Below are 7,024 nucleotides of genomic sequence, written 5' to 3'. Positions count from 1 at the left end.
ATTAGTAATAATAATAAAAATACTAATAATACTAATAATAATAATAATAATAATATTAGAAATATAATCTACATCTACATCTACACTATATATAAAAAGAAAGTGTTAATTGAGATATATTAAAATTCAACTTCTAATATCAACCATTAGATCAATTAAATGACAATCACTACCCCTTAATCTACACCATTAAACATAATTATAAGTCAATAAGTCTAATGCAGACTACAACCTTCCAATACTACCCTTGTAAAACTTAAAACGGACGGGAGAAATGATAAAGATTAGGGGTTTAAAACGTTTCGTTCATTCACGACATCAGAAGAACCCTAACTTTCTCCCCAAAACACTAACTCTAAAATCAAAATCAAAATCAAATTGAATGGTTTTGTCCCCAAATTCGAACTGTTTGAACGAATAATAGGAAGATTAAACAGTTTCTGACGTAGTTACAGCTAACTACAAAATTAATCGGGATGAGACATAATCAGATGTAGAATTTTCAACTCCGATTGCAATACCTCGCCACATGACGATGGTTACGATGATCACTTTATTCGTAGTACGTTTGGGCGTCGATGGTTACGATAAATTCGATAATGACGGTGGTTATGATGATCAATTTATTCGATGTACACCCACAGTAAGTTTGTATCTTATCTGTCTCTGATTATTCTCAATTTATTCGTAGTAGTGTGAATTGAAATTCCTAGGTGTACATTGGATTTTTGGCTTTTTCGTGGATTAGGGTTCATGTTATTATACGCAGGTATACATGATATAAATATGTGTGAATCCTTAATTTTAAGCCTCAATATTAATCTTTGGATTGCAGGGTAGGTGTTTGTGTTTATGCCCTAATGAAGTTTTCTTGAAAATTAAATTGTAAATTTTTATTCTGTTTTTAGTCTTCTAATTGTGAAGGGATGTCTTGTATTTATTTGGTTATGTTCTTGGACCTGCAACTGTAAATCCTTTTTTATGATCAAGGTAAACTGTACGATTTTTATGTTTGAATTTTATAGACAGTGCAAGTTTGAAGTTTGTATATTAGTTTCTTGATGCCGATTTTATTTTGATGAAGACCAACATTAAGTGTTATATTCATGGTAAAAGGAAGATACATTAAGTTTGAAATTATATTCATGGTAAAAGGAAGATACATTAAGTTTGAAAACTGAATTTAGGGTTTTTAAAAATATTTGATGAGTTTATATTATGATTTTGGTAGTGTCCTTAATAAGTTAGTTTACATGATTATATTAGTAGGAAGATGCTCACAGAACCTCACACTCACGAATCATGTATGCATTGATTGGTGTTTTCATTATTGATCCAAGGTTTTTCGGGTCTTCCTTTTCATATATGGTCAATCTATAACAATACGCCTTATATCGTATAATTGAAACCCTAACTGGCCACCAATATATCATCTCCTCCAAGGTTGAAAAAAATGCGAGACGGTAGAGAACTTAAAACGTCGCACGGAAAAAACGGGGTTGATATAGGGTCTAGACGGATGTTGACCAACGTTGACTTATTATATATATTTCAAACATAAACATTTCAAACATAATTATTTCAAAGTAAATGTAGATATTTGCCTTTAGATTAAAATATTTATGTTTGAAATGTTTATTTTTAAAATTTATTTAAAAAGTCAACGTTGGTCAACAAATGTCTCGACCCCAGCTCGACCATCTTGGCCGTTTTTTACCGTCTCGACCGTTGTTAACCGTTGTTGACTGTCTTTTTGGCGTTGTTGACCGTTTTCTAAGTTTTAACTGTTTTTTAACCGTTTCTAGGTGCGTTGCAACGGTAGCATGGTAAAACCGTTGCGACGCCCGTCTCGGCCGTTTTTTAGAACACTGTCTGCATCAAACTCTTTGGAAAAATCCTCACTTTTGTATCATTAGAGAAACCTCTAATTTTATGTTTGTACAGGGTACACTAAGTATTTAAGTTTTACATGATCATTTTATTTGATTGCAGGTTTTTCATCATTAGGATAAGGAAGAAATCCAAAATTTTGATGTTGAAAGTTGCATTCATAGTTAATGATGCCATTAAATGTCTTTAAAGGTATTTGTTTTTGCACTCCCATATATTACTTGAAATACTAATAGCAATAGCAATTGTATGATGGTTTTTAGATTCATTCTCTTATGTAGAATAAAGAAACTCGGGGTTTTTTCAACAAGAATCTAATAAAAAATAACGGAAATGAAACGAAAATAGGAATCAATGCTTGACAATATTTTAGAAAGAGGTGGTGCGGAAAGGTGAAAATTGGGTTTTATACAACTAAATTTTTGCAAAAAGGGTGTTTTCTACAACCCAAATTTCTGCAAAATGAGCTGTATATATCCACTGATCATAGATACTCTTTCATGTAATTACAAAAACTCATTTGAATAAATAATTCATCTTGCAATTTATATACTGATAATTTATCTATTGTAGCCTGCATTCCTCCAAGGTTAGTTCTTAATAAATGTTGAGGTTTATGTTTTTTTATTTAACTTTTGCTACCTTTCGATCTATAAAGTAAATATAGAGAAAAAAACAAATTTTATTTTTTACAAATGCAACTATATACAATTATATTTTTAATTTTTCCTTTCATCTATAATTTAATTTTTGTATTGATGTTGGTAAGTATAAAATTATAGAGTAACACATAAATAGAATCATAATCATAGATATTATCTGGGAGGTGATTTTCACACACTACTTTTTGATCCATACACATTTTTGTACCATAAACTTACAATTATATCCCTACATTTATCTTGAGAGTTGAACTTTTATTATTATTCTAAACATAAGTAAGGGTATAATAGCCAATTAAGTGTGTATGGATCAAAATCTAGTGTGTGAGGATCACTCCCCATATTATATGCCCCTGTTACTATTACTCGGTAGTCGAAAGCTGTATCAACATTTTTTAGGGGATGCTTACACCATGTTGGAGTCTGAGACTATATCCTACATACTAAATAATCAAAACATACTGACATGTAATTCACTGACGGACATAACAAATGTTACAGGTTCATGAAACACAGACAAACTTTCACGGGAAGTGTTGGATATACGGTGGAAAACCATCGGGATGCTATTGCATTATTTTTTATTTAGATCATTTGGTTATCCAGACCTTTTCCTGACTTTTACGTGCAATCCAAACTAGCAAGATATCATGAGAACTTTGAAAGATACCAATTTTAAACTGGAAGACAAGCCTTACATATCTGTCGAGGATGTTCAAGATGAGGTTGGATCAGCTAATGAATGATATCCGGGATACGAAAATATCTGGCCAAATCAGAGCAGGTGTGTCATTCTATTATTCATGCATTTTCGTGATACTTGAGGTTTAAATTAGAGTTATTTAAATACTTTGCTTGCAACCCAATTAGTTAGTTACATGAGAAACTTTAATGAATATAAAAAAATAATTATCTAAACTGAATACGGTGCATCTGTGTGATGGTGATAAGGTACATGTGACACATGGAAGTCATTTTTGATTGGTGGCTATATTGGTTTGTCCTCTTAGACAACCAATTTTAAAGCATAAAGAAGAATGCCACATTTTCAGATTTGACCTTTAGTGAATCTTCAGTTTAATTTCTATATCTTTTGTTTTATTCTGTTCATTTATTTAATTTTATTTTGTCTGCTAATTCCCCAATTTCAGAAAGATATAAAGCAATACAATTGTTTGCAAATTGGTAAGATAGGTATTTTGATTTAATTATGCTTGGTAATTTGTCCCGCATAATTTAAGTGTTATTCAGGAATATTTTTCACCTTTTGGTTAATGGTGTAAGGTCATTGGATATAAGCTCCATGGTGTGGAGCTATTCAGGAATATTTATTTTTATCATCTATTCGTTGTTACATATCAAGATCGAACGGGTTTTGATTTATCTTAAAAATTAAATCATTCCGGTTTAATATCACACAAAAGAATTCACTGTTTTTCTGTAAGTTTCCAACAATTTAAATATCATTATTCTTTAACAGCTAGCGATGGTTTTCAAATATCATACATAGGGTTGCTTCCATGTTATAAATATCATTAGTCTACCTGGATACAATGCTATTTGTTGAAACTATTTCTCCCTCCTCTCTTCTACGCTGACATTGACTTCGTGATATCATTGGTTTACTTCAGTCACAAACATGATAGTGCCTAGTGATCATGTCAAACGGGTTAATAAGAGCATAGTTATAAGGTAAATGGGTTAAACTGATTAGAGCCTATTAAAATGTCCCATTTTAAATCATTACCCATTTGAGTACTGGATGGTCTGATCTGATTATATTTTATTTCAACAAAATTGAAGTTTGTATTCTTAATAGATTACAAAAGCTTTATTTGCATTAGTTCATGGACATTCAGTTAGGATAAGAACTACATGCAAACTAGACTCGCCTATAATAATATCTATCTCATATGAGTATTGAACAACTTAATATAAATTTATTGTATTAATACCAATAATAAGTTTGATTATGGAGTAATGTTTCTTGTCATAGCTATCCGATGTGCGCTAAGCTATGATGGATATTATTTGACAATGGCGACTCAAACTAAAACCATTTTTTCATCTTGGAGTTTAGGTGGTTGACCATCATAGACGTATAAATCGGAAGTAGAAAACTGATTATCATATAATATGTTTTTATAGGTAAAAAGGATGAAGAAAGTGGAGGAAGGTATCAAGGGCATTTGGTGGAGAAGGCTTAAAAGTGGACCGAAACTAACCATGTTATGCAATTTTTGTTTAAGCTAACTCATACAGTACTTCATCATAGTTACAAAGACACTGTTGTTTTTAATTGGAGTTGCAATATCACATCTCATAATTGTAATTATTGTAAATTGTAATTAATTATTATACAACATTTGTGCCAAATATTTATTTGTTGTAACACATAATTTATAATATATTTCAAATTTTTTTATTGGGCGAAACCCGCGAATCCGCGGGTCTTAAGCTAGTATTTATAATAATAACACCAAATTAATACTAATAATGATTATATTTAATAATAATAAAGATGATAATAATTAATGATAATAATCATAATACTATACTAATAATTTATATCATTAACGATAACAATATTATTACTGATATAACAATTTATATATATGTATCAAGTTTCATATTATAATATTAATAATGATTATATTTAATAATAATAAAGCATGTTTATTCTCAGGTGAATACTAAGAGCTTCCGCTGCTGCGTACTAAAATAAGGATAAGATTTGGAGTCCATGTTTGTATGATATTTGTGTAAAAACTGCATTCAAGAAACTAATTTCGATGTAACATATTTGTATTGTAAACCATTATGTAATGGTCGTGTGTAAACAGGATATTTTAGATTATCATTATTTGATAATCTACGTAAAGCTTTTTAAACCTTTATTTATGAAATAAAGGTTATGGTTTGTTTTAAAAATGAATGCAGTCTTTGAAAAATGTCTCATATAGAGGTCAAAATCTCGCAATGATATCAATTAATATGGAACGTTTTTAATCAATAAGAACGGGACATTTCAAGAAGCCTGTTGAAATTATGGACCGAGAGGTTAAGACTCTTAAACAGAGCAGAATTCCTATTGTTCGGGTCAGATGGAACGCTAGACGCGGTCCCGAGTTCACTTGGGAGCGTGAAGACCAGATGAAGCAGAAATACCCGCATTTGTTCTCAGATGCCGAGTCAACCCCTGCGCCTGCTTAAATTTCGGGACGAAATTTCCGTAACGGGAAGGTACTGTCACGACCCTACTTTTTCCGTTATCTTTTCCGTTAATTATTTAACGACCGTTAACTGTTAGTGTGCCACGTCATTTCTATGACCTATATTATTATTTTTGTAATAATATATATATATATATATATATTAATTATTATGTGTTATGTGAATATTTGTATTCATATTTTAATTTATACGATTCTACGTCTCGCGGATTTCCATCCGGCAAATCCTTTCGGTTTTAAAACCAAAGGACGCGTTTTTGGGATATTTAAATCCTAAATATTTTAAATATGATGTTTTAAGATCATATTATTATATAGTGTATTTATATTTATTTTTCGTCGCGCGTTTGTTATCTTTCCGGATTTTTAATCGCGTAAGTGCGTTTTCGCATTTCGAGACTCGTTCGGGCTTTCGGGCCACAAGGATAATACATTTAAGTGAGATGGACCAATTGGGGCCCACCCCACTCCCTTTTTCGGCCGAATCCATGGGGTATACCCCTTGCTTTCTTTTTTTGTTAATTACTTTTCACTTCATAATATTTTTTCTAAAACCTAATTTTAGCAAAGTGCTCTCCTCCCTCCCCTCTTCTCTTGGCCGTAATCCACCACACCCATCATCATCATAATCTTGCTTCAACATATAGCTTGGATCAAGGATTATTTAACACCAACGCGTTCCTCTCGTCCTTCTCTACGCGATTACATAAATCGTTTCTCGATTAGGGTATAAACCCTAACCCTAGAATTTTCAATTTTTCATTTATTTACTGTATTTTGATGATTATTTAGTAGTATGATGTTTGTGGATTATTGTAATGATGTTTGTATGCATAGATGTACTCATAATTGCATGTTTTCGGTTTGTTAAATTCTGGACAGCAGCTTTATCGTGTATTCTGGGTTTGTGACTGAGATAAAAGTTAAAATAAAGTATGTAAATGAGTTCCTCTCATCAAGACATTAATTTTAGACTCCGGATTCATGTCGTTTCGATTCCCGGAGCCCTAGTTATGATCAAATTACTATTTTGTTAAAATTGAATTGTGGATTGACATGAAACAGGTTTGGTCCGACTTTGTGACCTTCCTTGGTGTCTTTAGGGTGTGTTAGTGTGTTAGGACTGATGGTGGGACGAACTTTCATGTTCGGGTCACCTAAATCCGAGCCACGGTTCACCCGTTACGACTAAAACACGATTTTGAGAAAATTGAAGGTCCAAGTGGTGTCATGGCTGAT

At 31.7% G+C, this 7,024-nt stretch overlaps 1 long non-coding RNA gene across 1 annotated transcript; it reads left to right on the top strand.

The window, feature by feature from the left end:
- Positions 1-302: 302 nt before the first annotated feature.
- Positions 303-4,944, top strand: LOC139891320 (uncharacterized). Its single transcript, XR_011773607.1, has 4 exons — positions 303-643; positions 1,993-2,082; positions 3,054-3,336; positions 4,701-4,944. It is a non-coding gene; the product is annotated as an uncharacterized lncRNA (long non-coding RNA).
- Positions 4,945-7,024: the final 2,080 nt, after the last annotated feature.

This window comes from Rutidosis leptorrhynchoides, chromosome 2, assembly GCF_046630445.1.
Source record: "Rutidosis leptorrhynchoides isolate AG116_Rl617_1_P2 chromosome 2, CSIRO_AGI_Rlap_v1, whole genome shotgun sequence".
Classification (NCBI taxonomy): Eukaryota; Viridiplantae; Streptophyta; class Magnoliopsida; order Asterales; family Asteraceae; genus Rutidosis; species Rutidosis leptorrhynchoides.
The sequence above is the reverse complement of the archived record's forward strand: the minus strand, read 5'-3'. Positions and strand labels throughout refer to the sequence as shown.